Source organism: Chlorocebus sabaeus, chromosome 6 (assembly GCF_047675955.1).
Source record: "Chlorocebus sabaeus isolate Y175 chromosome 6, mChlSab1.0.hap1, whole genome shotgun sequence".
Lineage (NCBI taxonomy): Eukaryota > Metazoa > Chordata > Mammalia > Primates > Cercopithecidae > Chlorocebus > Chlorocebus sabaeus.
In genome coordinates this window covers 24,506,951-24,527,621 of record NC_132909.1, presented here as the reverse complement: position 1 = coordinate 24,527,621, position 20,671 = coordinate 24,506,951, and the positions used below count along the sequence as shown (strand labels likewise).

Sequence of the window (20,671 nt, the reverse complement as noted above, 5' to 3'; positions counted from 1 at the left end):
AACCAACCCATCTGGTGTTTACCAAGTACATCCAGGTGTGGTCACTGAAGGATTCTGTGGCAAGGTCCAGCGGCTCCTGGGGCTTGTAGCAAGAGCTAGGAGGACCTCTGAATAACAGATGGGCTTATCTGAGACTGCAGGAGCCACAACTGGCACACTCAAAAGCTTGCCACTGGCCAGGCATGGTGGCTCATGCCTGTAACCCCAGCACTTTGGGAGGCTGAGGTGGGAGGATCGCTTTTGAGCCCAGGAGTTTGAAACCAGCCTGGGCAACATGGTAAGAGCCCATCTCCACCAAACAAACAACAAAACTTGCCACCATCATTCCTAGCCCCTTTTCCAGCCTACAAAAGCAAGAGGACGCTAGCACCCAGGCACACTTCCTCCAAGCCAGCTGTCCTCTTCCCTCTTCCCTCTTCCCTCTCTCCTCCTGTGGTTCAGGTTCTACAGCTCAGTTCATCATGTCAGGAACACTCTTGCCCTACTCTCCATTACTCAACCTTCTGAAGAATCCTTGCTCAACCTTCTTCCCTTTTACATAAAACCTACTGGACAAGTCCCTTAGTAGAAAGATGTCTACAGGCCAGCACGGTGGCTCATGCCTGTAATCCCTGCACTTTGGGAAGCCGAGGGGGGCAGATCACCTGAGGTCAGGAGTTCGAGACCAGCCTTGCCAACATGGTGAAACCCCATCTCTACTAAAAATACAAAAATTAGCCAGGTGTGGTGGCGGGCACCTGTAATCCCAGATACCCAGGGGTTGAGGCAGGAGAATCGCTTGAACCTGGGAGGTGGAGGTTGCAGTGAGCTGAGATCGTGCCACTGCACTCCAGCCTGGGTGATAGAGCGAGACTCCATCTCAAAAATTCATAAATAAATAAAATAAAGGAGATGTCTATGGTTGTCAACCTGCAGTGAATCCTCAGTACTACTGGGAAATTCTACCATGTTTCTTCTGTCCACTCACCTTTGTGCTTCCAGACCTTTCCCACTCCCCTCATTCTTTGCTGCAGTCTAAGGTAAACCTACCACCAAGCATTTTATTTATGAATTTATTTATTTTGAGACAGAGTCTCACGCTGTCACCCAGGCTGGAGTGCAGTGGCACAATCAGGGTTCACCGCAATTTTGAACTCCCCGGGTTCAAGTGATCCTCTCACTCCAGCCTCCTGAGTAGCTGGGACTACAGGTGCATGCCCCTGCACCTGGCTAATTTTTGTATTTTTTGTAGAGACAGGGTTTCACTGTGTTGGCCAGGCTGATCTCAAACTCCAAGGCTCAAGCAATGAGCCCACCTCGGCCTTCCAAAGTGTTGGGATTACTGGTGTGAGCCACCATGCCTGATCTCACCAAGCATTTTAGATCCCCTCCCTCAAGCCTTTTCAGAACTTCACAAGAAGAACCAGATCATCTCTCTCCTATAATCTCAGCCTGTTTCAACCAGATCCTCCTCTCTGACCTTAAAACATGCTTAAGTCTCTTCTACCTTAAAAAATCAACCACCAAGGCCGGGCGCAGTGGCTCACACCTATAATCCCAGGACTTTGGGAGGCCGAGGCAGCGGATCACTTGAGGTCAGGAGTTCGAGGCCAGCCTGGCCAACATGGTGAAACTCCATCTCTACTAAAAATACAAAAATTAGCTGGGCATGGTGGTGCATGTCTGTAATCCCAGCTACTTGGGAGGCTGAGACAGGAGAATTGCTTAAAACTGGGAGGCAGAGGTTGCAGTGAGCCGAGATTGTGCCACTGCACTCTAGCCTGGGTGACAGAGTGAGACTCCGTCCAAAAAAAAAAAAAAAATCAACCACCAAGAAAGGTATTCCCTCAATCTACACTGACATCTCCAGCACATACCTCTCTTCTAAGCTCCAGATCCTCATCCCCAAGCGCCTTCTTGGTGCCTCCTGTTTGATGCCATGTTCACACTGGAACTCGGGTCATTCTTCCCATCCTCTGCCCTCCCAAATATGGTCTATTTCAAGGGTTTCCCAAAAAAGTGAGTGCCAGCACAATGGCTCATCCCAGAGACCCAGGAGACATTCAGGATTCCCACCTCTCCCTCACCCTCCATATCCATTTCACCAAATGGATTTTATTTCACTAAAGATTTTATTCCAAAATCTTTCTCAAATATGACTTTTTTTTCCCCATCCCCATTGCCACTACCATAGTCCATGAATGGTTTTCAAAGGGAGGTTCACGTACCTCATAGTATGGGAGGGTCATCCATTGGGATACTGGGAGAAAATATTAGTACTACTATATTTCTTTCCTTTTTTTTTTTTCCCGAGATGGACTCTGGTTTCATCGCCAAGGTCGGAATGCAGTGGTGCAATCTCAGCTCACTGCAATCTCCGCCTCCCAGGTTCAAGTTGTTCTCCTGCTTTGGCCTTCCAAGTAGTTGGGATTATAGGCCTCTACCACCACACCTGGCTGACTTTTTGTATTTTTAGTACAGATGAGATTTCACCATGTTGGCCAGGCTGGTCTGGAGCTCCTGACCTCAGGTGATCCTCATGCCTCAGCCTCCCATAGTGCTGGGATTACAGGCATGAGCCACCACACCTGGCCCCTGTCTCTATGTTTTTGACGACTCTAGGTACCTTATGAAAGTAGAATCATATGATATTTGTCTTTGTGACTGGTTTATTTCTTTTGGCATAATGTCTTCAAAGCTCATCTATTTGGACTGTAGCTGGGATTACAGGCATGCGCCACCACGCCTGGCTGATTTTGTATTTTTAGTAGAGATGGGGGTTTCACCATGTTGGTCAGGCTGGTCTTGAACTCCTGACCTCAGGTGATCCACCTGCCTTGGCCTCCCAAAGTGCTGGGATTACAAGCGTGAGCCACCGCGCCCGGCCTCCTTCAACACTGAATAATATTCTATCGTTAGGTTTATACCACCTTTTGTGTACCCATTCACCAGTGGATGGACAATGGGTTGCTTCCATCTTCTGACTAATATGAACATGGGTGTACACATTTATATCCACTCTTGCCTCCCCTCCCTAGTCCTTCCTTCTCCACACTGCAGCTAGAGTAACCCCTTTACACTGTCAAGTATGGACAAATCACCTCTTGCTTAAAACTCGTTAGTTTTGCGACACTGTCAGGTAAGACCTAACTTCTCACCACCCTGATTTATTATTAGAACACAAAACTGGGCCAGGCACCGTGGCTCAAGCCTATAATCCCAGCACTTTGGGAGGCAGAGGCGGGCGGAACACCTGAGGTCAGGAGTTTGAGACCAGCCTGGCCAACATGGCGAAATCCCATCTCTACTAAAAACGCAAAAATTAGCCGGGCTTGGTGGCGCACGCTTGTAATCGCAGCTACTTGGGAGGCTCACGCAGGAGAATCACTTGAACCCGGGAGGTGCAGCTTGCAGTGAGCCAAGATCACCTCACTGCACTGCAGCCTGGGCGACAGAGCAAGACTCCGTCTCAAACAAACAAACCAACCCCACAAAACTGGAAGACATTTGCTGTTTCTTCTGCGTAACGTGTTTTCCTCCTTTCTCCAGTTTTTTTTTTTTCTCCCTTCTACCCCTTAGGACCTCAGCTCCTGCTCTTTCCCTGGGGGAATTCCGGCTGAGTCTCCCCTACTAGATCAGGGTACTCCCCCCCTCTTACTCTTTCCCCTCCTACCACTTGTCACCATTGGTACTATATTATCACCTGGATTTGTGACAATGGTATTGTGTGTTTACCACTAAGGAATAAACTTATGAGGGAGAGAGCACTACCGGTTCCTGCAGTGCCCGTCGGGGCCTGGCATCTAGGAAACACTCCATGCGCCAGTAATCAATTTCAGTAATAAATTCAGGAGGACGCAGACGACCCCTCCCACCTGGGGGCCAAGCCATGGTGGAGGATCTGCGTGGACCTCCGGCTATGGCCGCCGGTCCTCAACCTCCGCCCCGGCCGTCCCGCTTGGGGGTCCTGGGTACCAGGAGAGGAGGCTCCGGGGCGCTCCCTCCCCGCTAGTGCGAGGGCAGAGCCTGCTCCAAGCGCGGGATCCGCAGCCGCCCCGCGTCCGCCCGAGGCGGGGGCGGGGCCGGACCGGATACGTCACTTCCGGTGTACACAGCCGGTCCAAGGCGGTGCGCTGGGGGCCGGGGCGCGTCGCAGGTGAGGAGCGGGCGCGGGGGGCGCAGGCGGGGGCTGGCGGGCGGGGTCGGGCGGTGGGCGGTGGGCAGCTGGGCCGCGGGCCGCAGCCAGGGCTGACGGCGAGACGGGCTCGCGGGGCGCCGCTCCGCTCGGGGCCGCAGGGCGCGGGGCCGTGGGCTCCCGCCCCTTGCCCGCCCGCTGTGGAGGACGCCGGGCTTTGCGGGCGCTGGCCGGGCCGACGGAAGCCCGGAGGGGCCTCCTGGTGCGAACCCGGGACCTGGGGGCGCGGCAGTGACTTGGCGGCCGCGGCACCGCAGGGGCGGGTCGGCGCCCGTCAGGCAGGGGAAGGGGGCGCTCCCTCGGGTCGCCGGGGCCCGGGAGCTCGCGCTGGCGCCGGGACCCGTTCCCGGAAGCCCGCGGAGGGAGGGCGGCCTGTTGACGGCCGGGGTCCGCTGGGGCTGGCGGGGGAGGCGGCCCTCACGCCACCCCGGGGCTGCCGGGCTGGCTGCGCGCACCTTCCCGGCGGCGCCAGGCTGCCAAGGAACGCGCTTTTCCGGCCCTGCGGAGCCCGCGGGCGCATTGGGCCCGAGGGAGGGTCCGCGGGGACCGGGAGGGCCGGGGCTGAGCGTGGAGGACCCGAGCCCAAGGGGCGAGCGCAGAGTCAGGGGTGTGTCTTCCTGCGCCGCACGGTGCGAGGAAAGGAGCATGCCTGGTTGGCATGATAAGAATTTTGTTTAGACTTTTCAGAAATTTTCCAGAGAAAGACTCAGCTTCGGGGGCCTCCAGTTTGAAAATAGCTTGTTCTGGTCCCTCATCCCCATTATAAAAGCAGTTCATTCTCCTCTCCTGGCAAAACACTCAAGACGACACAAAAAGTCTAAGGGAGAAAATGACAATCATCTGCCGGTCTACCATTCAGTGACAACCACTGCTAACATTTTGGTGATAATCAATAAATACAGATAGGTATTTTTATTTTATGGACTTTACAGTATGTGATTTAACCACTGATGAACATTGAGATCGTTTCCAGTTTGTCACAAGATAATTCTGCCGGAAGGATTCATCTGATACTGTCTTTTTGTTTGTTTGTTTGTTTTTTCTTTTTTTTTTTTTTGAGACGGAGTCTTGCTCTGTCGCCCAAGCTGGAGTGCAGTGGCCGGATCTCAGCTCACTGCAAGCTCCGCCTCCCGGGTTTACACCATTCTCCTGCCTCAGCCTCCCGAGTAGCTGGGACTACAGGCACCAGCCACCTCACCTGGCTAGCTTTTTGTATTTTTTAGTAGAGACGGGGTTTCACCATGTTAGCCAGGATGGTCTCGAACTCCTGACCTCGTGATTCGCCCGTCTCGGCCTCCCAAAGTGCTGGGATTACAGGCTTGAGCCACCGCGCCCGGCCTTTTTTTTTGTTTGTTTAATAAGAGACTGTTGCCCAGGCTGGTCTCAAGCTTCTGGCCTCAAGCGACCCTCCCGCCTTGGCCTCCCAAAGTGTCGGGATTACAAGTGTAAGATACTACACCTGGTCTGATTATTATCTTAGAATAAATTTATAAATGGGGTCAAAGTTAACTTTTTTGTTCTTTGAGACAGTCTTGCTCTGTCACCCAGGCTGGAGTGCAGTGGCGGCATCTAGATTCACTGCATCCTCTGCCTCTGGAGTTCGAGCGATTATCCTGTTTTACTCTCCCGAGTAGCTGAGATTACAGGCGCCCACCACCACGCCCTGCTAATTTTTGTATTTTTAGTAGAGACAGTGTTTCACCCAGTTGACCAGGTTGGTCTCGAACTCCTGACCTCAAGTGATCCGCCCGGCTCGGCCTTCCAAAGTGCTGGGATTGTAGGCGTGAGCCACCTTGTCTGGCCATAACGTTCAATTTTTAAGAATACATGGCCGGGCGCGGTGGCTCATGCCTATAATCCCAGCACTTTGGGAGGCCGAGGCGGGCGGATCACGAGGTCAGGAGATCGAGACCATCCTGGCTAACACGGTGAAACCCCGTCTCTACTAAAAATACAAAAAATTAGCCGGGCGTGGTGGTGCGCGCCTGTAGTCACAGCTACTTGGAGGCTGAGGCAGGAGAATGGCGGTGAACCTGGGAGGCGGAACTTGCAGTGAGCCGAGATCGTACCACTGCACTCCAGCCTGGGCGACAAAGCGAGACTCGTCTCAAAGTCTCAAAAAAAAAAAAAAAAAAAAAAAAAGGATACATAGTGTTTATTTTCCTTTGACATATTTGAAAAGTTTTTCTGTCTCATTGTCATAAAAAAAAATTCTGGCCTGGCCTGATGGCTCATGCCTGTAATCCCAGCACTTTGGGAGGCTGAGGCCGGCAGATCACTCTAGACCAGCCTGGCCAACATAGTGAAACGCGGATTCAACTAAAAAAATACAAAAAAAAATTAGCCAAGCATGGTGGCGCGCTTCTGTAGTCCCAGCTACTTGGGAGGCTGAGGCAGGAGAATCGCTTGAGCCCCAGAGGTGAAGGTTGCAGTAAGCTGAGGTCATGCCACTGTGCTCCAGCCTGGGCAACACAGTGAGACTCCGTCTCAAAAAAAAAAAAAGGAAATTCATGTTTGCTTCTCATCATTTCATGGTTTTATTTTTTTCCTTTAGTCTACCTAAAATTCATTCTTGGTTTAAAATATGAAATATTTTCTAAATGGCTAGTCAGTTCCAGATTTATTCAATAATATGTAAACTTTATCATTTTATCATATTTTAGACCAAAAGGTCTAAGTATATGTTTGTAAGGGCTACTTACAAAGCTCATATTTAGATTTTGTGTATGCTTAGATGTTTTCAAGTTTCTTTAAAAATCACAGTATTTTCTTTTTACAATATCTTCATAATATTTTGTTTTAGAAAGAAATCATTTTCCAGTACAAGTCCAGGGAATATTTCATGTTTGAGATTTTTTTTTTCTTTTTATCTTTAAAACAAAAAGTTTAGTTTATTGCCGTTTCATTTGCTTTCTTGCTGACAAGATAACAAACTCCATATGAAGAGTTCAGGTTTGTTGTGGCAACTTTTCAGTCTGGCATTTGAGATTCTAATCTTCCTCTATTTTTGCACACAAATACGTAGGTTAGCATTGGAGACCAAGATAGAAAAGTTCTCAGATTCCCTTGGCAAGCCTAGATTTTTCAATCTAAAATTATCTCCGGATTTTTGGAAGACCATGTTTTAAGCATCCTTTTTTTTTTTTTTTTTAAGCAAATTGCACATGATTCTGTGAAAATTTTAGTAAATGTTTATTCTGTTGAAAACCTATAGCCTAATACATCAGGATCCATGTGTCAAGTGGGTCTTCCAAGTCTATAGGAAAAGAATTGTTTCTGAAAGCTAGCAGGCTGGGATATCTCATGGGTTGGGTGTCCTCTCTTTTTTTTTTTTTTGAGTTGGAGTCTCCCTCTGTCCCCCAGACTGGAGTGCAGTGGTGCAATCTTGGCTGACTGCAACCTCCACCTCCCGGGTTCAAGTGATTCTCCTGCCTCAGCCTCCCTTGAAGCTAGGATCACAGGCGTAAGCAACCACGCCTAGCCAATCACTCACTCTTTTTTCCTCCTGTGACTTTGTCCATAGTGAAAAATGATGATCTTCCTAGGTAGGCAAAAAAATGTTGATTTAGATAAGGAATTGATTTGTTTTGGAGTTACTGAAAAGCAGGTTGCCGTTTTCTCTGAAGTGTAAGTTCACAGAGAGCCTGAATGTTGTGTTTGGATAAGGAAAAACAGCAACAGGTTGTGCCTGTGCTTGAAGTGTCTTTAACTCTACTGAAACTGCCCTCTTGAGGGTCCCCTAATTGATGCATGCAGTGGCCATTGCTTAATCATTTTCCTTGACTTTGATCTCAGGTATTTGGCATGGTGAGCTATTCTTTCTTCCTCTCGTGAATCTCCCATTGATTGGCCTGCTTTTTTCTTTTTCTTTCTTTCTTTTTTTTTTTTTTTGGAGACAGAGTCTTGCTCTGTTGCCCAGGCTGGAGTGCAGTGGCGTGATCTCAGCTCACTGCAGCTTCTGGCTTCAGTGGCTCAAGCGACTCTCCTGCCTCAGCCTCCTGACTAGCTGGGATTACAGGTCTGTGTCACCACCCCCAGCTAATTTTTGTATTTTTAGTAGAGATAGGATTTCACCATGTTGGCCAGGATGGTCTTGAACTCCTGACCTCAAATGATCCACCCTTCTCGGCCTCCCAGAGTGCTGGGATTACAGGCGTGAGACAGCACGCCCAGCCTTGATTGGCCTTCTTGACTTGAAACTAGTGTGGTCATTTCCTGAAATCTGTGACTGTATTTTCTCGTTTGTCTTTACTGCTTCTCTTCATACATATACCTTGGGGCATTTTCTGAAGCCTAGCTTTGTACCTCTTACCCTCCCCTCCAAAACATGTTCCTTCCCACTCTTCCAGTATATGAGTCCTGGGTAGAGAACTACCTCATTTCCTCACCTCTGCCACCACTTAGTGACCCTCGACTCAGACTTTTCTGCAAGTTAGTTCTTTTTCTCCTGCTCAGTAACCCCTGGACATGTTCCTGAGGCCATATTTTCTCCAGGTGAAGAAAATATCACTTCTGGCCAGGCACAGTGGCTCATGTCTGTAATCCCAGCACTTTGGGAGGGCGAGTCGGGCAGATCATGAGGTCAGAAGACCAAGTCCATCCTGGCTTACACGGTGAAACCACATCTCTACTAAAATAACTACAAAAAAATTAGCCGGGTGTGGTGGTGGGCCCCTGTAGTCCCATTTACTCTGAAGGCTGAGGTAGGAGAATGGTGTGAACCCGGGAGGCAGTGAGCCGCGATCACACCGCTGCACTCCAGCTTGGGCGACAGAGCGAGACTCCATCTCAAAAAAAAAAAAGAAAAAAGAAAATATCATTTCTTTGCAAGGACAAGGTGGGAGTTTTACTTGATCTCAGGAGTTGGAGACCAGCCTGGGCAACATAATGAGACCTCCGTCTCTTTAAAAAATGAATTTTAGATTGGGCACAGGGGCTCATGCCTGTGATCCCAGAACTTCGGGAGGCCAAGGTGGGAGGATTGCTTGAGATCACCCTAGGCAACATAGTGAGACCCCAAAATTTTCTAGGTGTGGTGGTCCGTGCCTGTCTTTCCAGCTACTTGGGAAGGCTGAGGCGGGAGGATTGCTTGAGTCTAGGAGGTTAAGGATTCAGTAAACTGTGATTTTGCCCCTGTACTCCAGCCCAAGCAGCAGAGTGAGACCCTGTCTCAAAATAAATAAATAAATAAATAAATATCACTTATCAAAGTGTCCTGTCCTTCCTGACTCTGAGGTTCTTACCAGCTGGTGAATCACATCTTCCTTCTTGATATGGGTTGTATTTGCCATTTGCTTTCTATGCCTACACCTTGATTTAGACTTTGTACCTTTTTCCTAAGGGATTTCAGAATTAACGTGGTCCTACTCTGGATGTGAAAGGAACCCAGTGAATTTAGTCATGAATTGAGTTAGCTCACATTTGTGGAGTACCTACAGTATGGCCCGTTACTTTACTGGAAGATCAGAATACAGAGCCTAACAGCACATCCTGGGAAGAATGCCAAATAAGCAATTGTCCTAAAGTATCAAAAGTGCCTAGAAGGGGAGACACCAAGTAACCTCTCCCAGTTTTCAGAGATCTTGCGTGTCTTGTTCACTGCTTTGATCTCCAGGGCCTAGAACACAGTGCGTTGGAAATGATGAAGTATTTGTTGAAGGAATGAATGATCATCTGAGAATGACATCAGAATAAATGTTACACATATTAGCTGTCTATAGAAAAGATATAAGTCGAAAGATATTTTGTAAATGTAGTTTGAAGAATCTCAGGGAAAACTTTAAATTCAACCAAACTGACCCAGCTATAACCCCAGGAAGGCATGCTTGGAATGCGTTTGTAGCCAGAAAGCTTAAACTTAATTTTGTATCCTCAGAAGAAATACTTGTGCTTCTGGGAGAGGATTGGGACAGTGTCTGGAAATTGGGGTGGCGGGTCCAAGAGAGGAATTAGGTGGTGTGTGTGTAGCACTGTCTGGGGCCCTGACCAGAGGAGCAGTGTGCAGTGTTCCCTCCACAAAGCCATCTGCACTAACGTACAGATGGGCGTGTCCCTGTTGTTGCCTCTGGCTTCGAGGGTCTCTCCCTTGCTTAGCGTCTGTCCTCCCAGTACCATCTGAGTAGAAGATAGCTGCATGTGGAGATTTCTTGGTAAGGAGAGAATGTGAGCGGTTGAGAGCTCTGCATCTAAGCTGCTTGGATCAGATCCTGGTCTTGGGATGCTGGCTAATCTTTCAGTTTTCTGATTTGTAGAATGGGGATAATAGTAGCACCTTTCTCTTAGTGTTGCAGTGAGGGCTCTGAGCACGCTCCCTGGCACCTGTGATAAGTATTCAATGAGAGTATTAGCTCTCGTTGGTGTTTATAAACTAGTAACTGGCCTCTGGTTCATACATCAGTCTTCTTTGAGCTTAGATAGCCTAAATAATCAGTCCCCATGAAACTGCTTGCTTCTGGTTGCATTGAATAAGCTGATAGACATTGGGAAGTAATGACAGATAAGCTGTTCCTAAACTGCTCATCCAGGGAATCCAGCCTGCAGTTCTCGGGAGACTTCCTGGAGAAGGCTGTTCTTGAGCTGAGTATGGTGGGAAAAAGTAAGTCCAGTGCCACAGCAAGAGGGGAGGACTCTTGGGCAGGGGCATGACACGTCCAAAGGTGTGAAGGTGAGAGCAAGCATGAGGTATTTGAGCTGCAGGAGATTGAGGGTAGAGTCTGGACAGGTAGGAATAAGGAGTAGAGGGAAATGACATTGGAAAGTGGGACCAGTCCTTGAAATAACTGATAACAATATCTAACTGGGCACTAACAGCACTTCAGGTCCTGTGCTGAGTCCTTCGACTCACTGCGCTAACGAGGTTTGATGCTGAGGGCTTTGTCTATATTGCCTTGTTTAATCCTCACAACAACCCTTTGATGTAGGTACTTACCTCTGGTATGTGTGGCATCATGTCACATGTCACCTGGCAGGTCTCTCTGTTTTTTTTTTTTTTTTTTTTTTTTTTTTGAGATGGAATCTTACTCTGTCGCCCTGGCCGGAGTGTAGTGGCAGGCTCTCCGCTCACTGCAACATCCACCTCCCGGATTCAAGTGATTCTTCTGCTACAGCTTCCTGAGTAGCTGGGACTACAGGCGAGTGCCACCATGCCCGGCTTATTTTTGTATTTTCAGTAGAGATAGGGTTTCACCATATTGGCCAGGCTGGTCTTGAACCCGTGACCTCGTGATCCGCCCACCTCGGCCTCTCAAAGTGCTGGAATTACAGGTGTGAGCCACCGTGCTGGCCTCAAAATATGAATTATCTTTTTTTTTTTTTTTTTGAGGCAGAGTCTCTCTCTCACCCAGGCTGGAGTACAGTGGCGCAATCTCAGCTCATTGCAACCTCCACCTCCTGGGTTGAAGTGATTCTCCTGCCTTGGCCTCCCAAGTAGCTGGGATTACAGGTATGCACCACCATGCCCGGCTAATTTTTATATTTTTAGTAGAGATGGGGGTTTCACTGTATTGGCTAGGCTGGTTTCGAACTCCTGACCTCAGGTGATCCGCCTGCCTTGGCCTCCCAAAGTGCTGGGATTATAGGCGAGAGCCGCCTCACCTGGCCTCTGCTTCTTGATTCAGCCTGCACATGGCTGCCAAGGTAACTCCCGCTCTCTTATATAGGTTTAAAAGCTTTTCGTGATCCTGTTTCCTGATGAAGTCCAAGCACACTAAGATTCTCTGACTTCAAGAAAAACCATGAAGTTAAAATGTAAAAATATGTACGTCTTAGGATTTAATCAAAACAGCACAGGTGCAGATGTAGATCAAGCTCAGAGAAATAATCAGTGAAAAAAGCAAGGTGCAGAACAATGTATATTTGCCCATTTGTGCTTTTCTAATTTTAAACAAATTTCTCCACTTTTGAAGTAATATGTGCTTATTTGTTTTAAAATACATATGTAGGCCAGGCATGGTGGCTTACGCCTGTAATCCCAGCACTTTGGGAGGCTGAGGTGGGCAGATCACCTGAGGTCCGGAGTTCAAGACGAGCCTGACGACATGGTGAAACCCCATCTCTACTAAAAATACAAAAATTAACCGGGCATGGTGGTGGGTGCCTATAATCCCAGCTGCCCGGGAGGCTGCGGCAGGAGAATTGCTTGAACCTGGGAGGCGGAGGTTGCAATGCGCCGAGATCGTGTCACTGCACTCCAGCCTGCGTGACAGAGCGAGACTCCATCTCAAAAATAATAAATGAAATAAATAATGTCTCCCTCTCTCGATAGATAGAGAGATACACATGAAATAGGTTTATAAGTGCAGAAATAACTTCTGGAATGACAGAAAAGAAACTGGTTGTTTTTGGGATGAGACCCCAGAAAACCAGGCTGTTAGGCTGAGTTAGCTTTTTCTTTGCATACCATTTTGTATGGTGTGAATTTTTTTCCCTGTGTATATGTATTTTCTTTCTTTCTTTCTTTCTTTCTTTTCTTTTCTTTTTTTTTTTTTTTGAGACAGAGTCTTGTTCTGTTGTCTAGGCTGGAGTGCAGTGGTACAATCTTGGCTCACTGCAACCTCCGCCTCCCGGGTTAAAGCGATTCTCCTGCCTCAGCCTCCTGAGTAGCTGGGATTACAGGCGCCCGCCACCATGCCTGGCTAATTTTTGTATTTTTAGTAGAGACGGGGTTTCACCATGTTGGCCAGGCTGGTCTCCACCTCCTGAGCTCAAGTGATCCACCCGCCTTAGCCTCCCAAAGTGCTGGGATTACAGGCGTGAGTCACCACACCCGGCCTATGTTTTCATTTTAACAATAACTTTTATAATAAATGTCTATGATGTACATGGCTGTTGTGTAGAGTGAACGCAGCATAGAGGTTAAGAGTGAGGACTGTGTAAGACGTTTTGGGTTCGAGGCCTGCCCCTGCCTTGACCTCAGTTTACCTCCTCTGAAAATGGAGAGGTAGTAATACCTGCCTGCTGGAGTTGTAGCGAGGCATTACTGAGTTAATATTTGTAAAGTCCTTGGAACAGTTCCCAGGAGGTATGTGTTTATCGTTGTCTGTGTTGCTCTGTCCCTGTGCTGTGCATGACAGTAAGTGTAAAGATGTGTCCAGCCTCTGTCTCTGATGCTCCCAGTTCATTTGGAAAGGGAGAGCACCAGCTAATGACAGAGACAGCAGAGGTTGCAGGAGTCAGAAAAGGCTCCTTGGGAGCTGAGGTGGCCGAAGATGGTTTCATCAAAACGGCGGATGTTAAATATGGGTAATTTCTAGAGGGAAAATAACACAAAGGGACTTTTTCCAAGGTTGTGTGTCCCAGCCAGCCTCTGGCAGGCAGAGGAGTCAGAAACAGGACAAGAGTTTGAGGAGGCCTGAAATTGGGACATGTCATGTGATGGCACGTCATTGTTATATGGCAGAGTTTTTCTTGGCATATATATGAGACAATGATATGATTTGTAAATGACGGCATCTTTGACTCAATGAAGTGTGGTGGCTCTGCCTTGATGTTTGGAATGGCAGTGAGGTGTTCCTGTGTGATGTATTTAACAATCCTCGTAATGCAGGGCACGTGGGTTATTGCTCATAGCTAGTGTTGCTAGTGAGTGTTCTTGACGCAGGCTTCTACATTAACCGTGAGTCTGTTCTAGGATTCATGCCTAGATAGAGTATTGCTTTCCTTTTTTTTTTCCAGTCATTTTGATTATGTTCCTTGTGTCTGGGCCACTGTCAGGTAAGTGTTTTTTCAAATTGACAGTTGCAAAGAATCATAATGGGAAGATTTTTGAAAGTGGAATTAGAGCGAGATACTACCTGAAAGAAAATATAATTTTCTTACTAAAAATGATTTTGGGATTAAGTACTAGCTAGATGCTAATTATGGCCAGGAAACCTGGAAATACTTGCATCTTCCCTCACCCCACCCCCAGGTCCCAGAGGTGGATGTATGTGCATGGGAACAGAGGCTGGGGAAAGCTGGCTTGGTTCCCAGATTTGGGTGCCGCAGGCTCTGGTGACCTAGGCAGGAAGAGGCGGAAGTGGTTCCTCTCACTAGCCACAAGGACCTGTGCTGCTTCTGGGTGTCAAGATGGGAGAGAATGCGCTGCAACCTTGTGCTTGAGTCACTTTGTAATGTACTTTGTAATTCGAGGTGATGCCCCTCCTCAACTGTGTCCCTTCTGTTCTTTCCTCTGGCTTGGGGTTGAAAGAGGAGGGAGTGGTGGGCAGGGAAATGGGAGGAGCCATGACTTCTTTCCCCTCCAGCGCACAGGGCACTACTTCTTTTAGTTTGTTGCCTGGACTTAGGAGTTGGGCCCGGAGCTGCAGGAAAGTAAGTTTTATTTCTGAAAGTTGTTTTAACTTAACAGATTTTGGGGGTTCGAGGAAGTTTGTTTTCAACTAGTAAAAGACCAGAATTAAGAATTGCAGTGGAAGATGAAATGCTACCCTCTTACTAGTCCAGGGCCTCTTTCAGAGCAGTAGCTTTCATTTATGTAGACTGAGGGTATGGCAGAGGCTGTGCTTTTTGGATGTAATATTCAGCAGTACTGAGGCACAAGAGTTAGGCGACTTGCTCAAAGTTAGTAAGTGCCATTTATTCAGCTGATATTTACTAAGAGCAGGAATTCACATCTAGATCAGTCTGATTCCCATACCCATACCCGTAACTACTGCATTTTGGAAGTGTGGGGTTTCCATGAGGTTTCTTTGTATTGGAGCATCTACCTGAAAGGCGAGGAGCATTTTCTCCTTTTCCCTTATTAACAGTAAGCTCCTTGAGAGCAAGCATTATGTCTGTCTCTTCACTACTGCATCCTGGATGCTGGGAGCAGTACTATGCACTTGGTAGAACCTTGGTGAACGTTTGAGTATGTGAAGGCTTATGGCGCAGATAAGTGGCAGAGTTGGAAGCCAGCCAGGAGGTGAACCATTGTGGGCCTGCTCTCTGGGGCTGTCTTCCCTGCCCGGCGAGTGGATGGTGAGGAATCACCTAGAATTTTCTCATTTTTTCATGTTTGACCTGCTGAAATATTTCTAGGGAAGAATGGACTCACTGGCTGTGACTCTGATTTTCTATTTTTATTTTTTTGAGACAGAGGAGTCTCGCTCTGTCACCCAGGCTGGAGTGCAGTGGCATGATCTCGGCTCACTGCAACCTCTGCCACCTGGGTTCAAGCGATTCTCCTGCCTCAGCCTCCTGAGTAGCTGGGACTACAGGCGCCTGCCACCACACCCAGCTAATTTTTATATTTTTAGTAGAGATGGGGTTTCACCATGTTGGCCAGGATGGTCTCGATCTCTTGACCTCGGCCTCCCAAAGTGCTGGAACTACAAGTGTGAGCCATTGCGCCAGGCGACTTTCTAGTCTTTTTGAGGGATGGGAAGGTTTGCTGGGTATGCAGAATTGGAGTCAGTGTTCTCAGCTTGGAAGAGTTATTACAATTTAGTGATACAATTTTTTATGGATGCCTTAAATTCTCAGAAATGGTCTTGAATCTTAAGTTTATCTAAAATTTATATAATCCCTCTCCATAGTGAGAAAAAAAAAATTCTAAATTATAGTTTGATTTATCTGTTAATATATAAGCTTCTGGATAAATACTTGTTTTTTTTTACCCATGTGAGGTTAATTTTGGATAGGTTCCATAGTGCAAAGTTGTTAAGAGTGGCAATATAGAATTTTTAAGTTTTCTTGGGCCAAACATGGTAGTTTATGCCTATATCCCAGCACTTTGAAGGGCTCAGGTGGGAGGATCGCTTGAGGCCAGGAGTTCAAGACCAACCTGAACAACACAGCAAGACCCCGTCTCTGCAAAAAAAAAAAAAAAAAAAAAAAAAATTACCCAGGCATGATGGTGTGTGCCTATAGTTCCAGCTACTTGGGAGGCTGAGGTAGGAAGTTGCCTGAGCCCGGGAGATCGAGGCTACAGTGAGCCATGATCACACAGCTGCAGGACTCTAGCCTCGGCAACAGAGCAAGAGACTGTAGGGTCTCACTGCAGCCTCAATCTCCCTGGCTCAAACCATCCTCCTACCTCAGCCTCCCAAGTAACTGGGACTACAGATATATGCCAGCACACTGTGCTAATTTTTTTTGTTTACTTTTAGTAGAGTCAAAGTCTTGCTATGTTGCCCAGGCTGTTCTTGAGCTCCTGAGCTCAAGCAGTCTTCCTACCTTGGCCTCCCAAAGTGCTGGGATTACAGGTATGAGCCACCGTGTCCAGCCAAGACCCTGTCTTTAAAAAAATAAGTAAAAACAAAAACAAAAAATATAATTTTAAGTCTTCTTAAATAACTTTCTAATGGACATAATTAGTTTTCAGTAGTCCAACCGTTTTTTACAAGTTTTGAAAACTTTTTTGGGATACCTGGGCTTTTTCACATTGTACCACACTGTAACAAAAATAAACCACAGGTTTCTAACTGGTGTAGATTGTTGATTTTTTTTTTTTTTTTTTTACAAATTAGGTTTGAATAAATTATGTAATTGCTTTGTGATTTTTTTTTTTTTTTTTTGAGACGGAGTCTTGCTCTGTTGCCCAGGCTGGAGTGCAGTGGGGTGATCTTGGCTCACTGCAATCTCCACCTTCCAGGTTCAAGTGATTCTCCTGCCTCAGCCTCCTGAGTAGCTGGGATTGCAGGTGCCCGCCACCATGCCTGGCTAATTTTTGTATTTTGGTTTTTTTTTTTTTTTTTTTTTTGAGACGGAGTCTCTCTCTGTCGCCCAGGCTGGAGTGCCGTGGCGCAATCTCCACTCACTGCAAGCTCCGCTTCCCGGGTTAAAGCGATTCTCCTGCCTCAGCCTCCTGTGTGGCTGGGACTACAGACGCCCGCCACCGCGCCCAGCTAATTTTTGTATTTTTAGTAGAGGCAGGGTTTCACCGTGTTAGTCAGGATGGTCTCGATCTCCTGACCTCGTGATCCGCCCATCTCGGCCTCCCAAAGTGCTGGGATTACAGGCGTGAGCCACCGCGCCCGGCCAATTTTTGTATTTTTAGTAGAGACGGGGTTTCATCATGTTGGCCAGGCTGGTCTCGAATTCCTGACCTCAAGTGATCCACCTGCCTCAGCCTCCCAAAGTGCTGGGATTACAGGCATGAGCTACCGCACCCGGTGCTTTGTGCTTTTTTTTTTTTTTTTTTTTTTGAGATAGGTCTTGCTCTGTCGCCCAGGTTGGAGTGCAGTGGCACCATCTTGGCTCACTGCATGCTCCGCCTCCTGAGTTCATGCCATTCTCCTGCCTCAGCCTCCCGAGTAGCTGGGACTACAGGCGCCTACCACCACAGCTGGCTAATTTTTTGTATTTTTAGTAGAGACGGGGTTTCACCGTGTTAGCCAGGATGGTCTCGATTTCCTTACCTGGTGATCCGCCCGCCTCAGCCTCCCAAAGTGCTGGGATTACAGGTGTAAGCCACTGCGCCCAGTCTGTGATTTAAAAAAAAAAAAAAATTTACTTAGAAATAAATTATTTTCACTCCCTGATTTACATTTGAATTTCCACCAGCAACACAATTTGTTGTCATGTTTTCATAGTACTTGGGAACATTTGATGCAGAAATTTTTAATGGTCCAAGAGTATTTTAGTAAGTAGATGAAACCTTCATTTTACCTGAAAAAACTTTTTCGGAAGTTTAGGAGCCAGCTTTGTTCATCCTTTGGTGATGGGTGGTGGTTTGTATGTGTTTGTAGACAAAACTTTCCTTGGCGGGGATTTGCCCTTTTTTTTGTTGTTTCTTTTTTCTTTGAAGGTCTCTGTTTAACAAAGATTTTTTTGGCTCACAGTGTTCCTCTAATAGAATTCCTTGAAGAGTTCTAATACTAGTTTTGTTTTGTTTTGTTTTGATGGCAGCAGGTTCTGAGAATGAGCTTTTGACTTCATAAGAAGACTAAAACAATAGTCTTAGAGTACAGTTAAGTCAATTTATTACCAGAAAATCAGACAGACAGCTGGGTCTGTCCTCATCAGGACCAAGTAATACTGGATTTTTTTTTTTTTTCATTAAATGTTCACTATTTTTATTTGTATGAAATTGAGGCCAGGCATAGTGACTCACACTTGTAATCCCAGCACTTTGGGAGGGTGAGGTGGGAGGATTGGTTGAGTCCAGGAGTTTGAGACTGGCCTGGGCAACAGTGTGAGACCCCCATCTCTTAAAAAAACAGGCCGGGCGCGGTGGCTCAAGGCTGTAATCCCAGCACTTTGGGAGGCCGAGACGGGCGGATCACGAGGTCAGGAGATCGAGAGCATCCTGGCTAACACGGTGAAACCCCGTCTCTACTAAAAAAATACAAAAAATTAGCCGGGCGTGGTGGTGGGCGCCTGTAGTCCCAGCTACTCGGGAGGCTGAGGCAGGAGAATGGCGTAAACCTGGGAGGCGGAACTTGCAGTGAGCTGAGATCCGGCCACTGCACTCCAGCCTGGGTGACAGAGCGAGACTCTGTCTCAAAAAACAAAACAAAACAAAACAAAACAAAAGAAAGAAAAAAGAAATTCAATATGTGGTGATTACTACCCGTTTCATTTACTTTTTTACTTATTAATATAGTGACTGCTTAAAAAAAGTTATGCATTGATCTTCCTGTTCCTCCCCCACCAAAAATAAAAGCAAAAACAACAAACCACCCCTCAATTGAAACAAAATTAAGCCTGTTCTTTATCTATATGACTACTTAGCACATTTGACCTATTTTTTTAAGACCTCTGTTATTTTGAAAGTAAATTTTGGCTCCGTTGACCTTGTGGTTAGAAAAGTTGTTCTTCTGCTTAAATGAAATGATCAGTTGTTTGTAGATTACCAAATATAAAAGCTCTTCAGAACCACTAATGATAAGTTGCTTTGGCTTCATAGAGGAACACCATGGTTTGTGGTGGTAGATTGTTACAGAGCGAATGTCAGTACCAGAGGCGGTCATGGATCACCACGTGGAAGCAGGTTGTTCCCATGTGAGACTGGTAGCAAGCAGGTGGTGCATCTGTCTCCTTTCCCACTGCGTCCTGGGTGTCTGGAGCCTCACAGGGTTGACCTGTGTCACTGGGTGGGGGGTGGGGATGGTTGTAGAAGCCTCTTTATTTTACTTATGATAGATTCCGACACTGATTAGAAGGTTTATTCAGTAGTTTTTTTCCTATCCGCCTGAGTTTTCATAGCTCAATATAGGATAACCTGGGCTTCGGACTTTGTCAACCAATCAGTTATATAGTAGCTCTTTGTTTTGTTTTTAAAATTTATTTCTCTTTCTTTCTTTCCGTCTTTCCGTCCTTCGTTCCTTTCGTCCTTCTGTCCTTCTGTCCTTTCCTTTCCTTTCCTCTCCTGTCCTGTTCTGTACTTTCCTTCTTTCCTTGTTTCCTTCTTTCCTTCCTCTTGCTGTGTTACCCAGGCTGTAGTGCAGTGGCATGATCATAGCTCACTGCAACCTTGAACTCCTGGGCCCAAGTGATCCTCCTGCCTTGGCCCTCTGAAGTGTTAGGATTACAGCGTGAGCCACCACACCTGGCCCTTGTTTTGTTTTAGTAGCTACCTGTTGACTAGAAAAATAGTTTAATCTTGGCCTCCTTAAAACTTTTTCATTGATATTTCTTACTCTGCTAGAACAGTTCAGTTTTTGCGTGTCTTCAAGTGAACATGCTTTAGTATTAATTCCTTGGAATTAATACTTGGGTCCAGTTTTGTCCAATTTTCCTTTTGGAGCAGTGTTTCAGGCACAGAAATAGTCTGGGCTTGGTGGACCCCACCCCAAAGTGTCACTTCCTTTCCTCTGGCCTTGCTCTCCATGCCCGCCTTTCTCTTGTGATGTTTTAATGATACCCTCCCTGCTCGGTGATTTGTGTTCAGGAAGCTAGGCAGTGATTACTTTTGTTTCTGCTTTGTGAACTTCCTCCCCCACTTCCTATTTTTACCGCAGTTGCACAGGAAATGAGGCGGCTCCTGGCTGGCTGCTGCTAAGCAGTGATTTTAGGTGGCAGAGGACAAGGCCTTAGGGCCTGAGCCATTTAAGGCATTTTCCACCTTAGTCTTTTCACTACCTTCTTCCTCTGGGAGTCATAGGAACATGATTTTGTGATTGGGTTGAAGTGACATCATGTCCTCAGCCTTGTGGGTGGAGATAGGGGTTGCTGTTTAGTTTGAGGACAGCACTTTTGTGAAGGAGGTAAGGGCTTTTTCAGCAGTAACAGTGTGGGTGGGATGTTGTGGCCCTGTGGCCTCTGCAGCTTGAGGGAAGGTTAAGTTGAAGGGAGCGGCCTTGTTGCAGGTAAGGATGGGAAGGTGGATTCTGGTTACTCTCTAGGGGGCCTTGACTGACAGCTTGAATGAGCTGAGGAGCCCAGTCTGCTCTCTGATATCTTTGAGGAGGGCCTCAGCCTCTATGGCACTCTCCTTCTTCTGAACTCATGGCATTTGTTTTCTAAACGCCTTATTTAGCATTTATCAGTCTCTTTTTTGATGATGCCTCTTTTTATCTTATGGACCGGTTATAGCTTAATTTATGGAGAAAGTTTGTATCATCTCCCCAGAAAGAA

The 20,671-nt window shown here is 47.0% G+C and overlaps 1 protein-coding gene across 3 annotated transcripts in view; it reads left to right on the top strand.

Annotated features, from left to right (window-relative positions):
• Positions 1-4,048: 4,048 nt before the first annotated feature.
• Positions 4,049-20,671, top strand: part of GARRE1 (granule associated Rac and RHOG effector 1) — a 96,389-nt gene continuing 79,766 nt past the window's right edge. The window contains exon 1 of one of the 3 annotated variants that reach the window (XM_073016662.1): positions 4,049-4,135. The gene's annotated coding sequence lies outside the window, so the exon portion shown is untranslated. Of the gene's footprint in view, positions 4,136-14,461; positions 14,483-20,102; positions 20,404-20,671 lie in introns of those variants that run through there. The other 2 variants (XM_073016665.1, XM_073016664.1) reach the window with 2 other exon arrangements.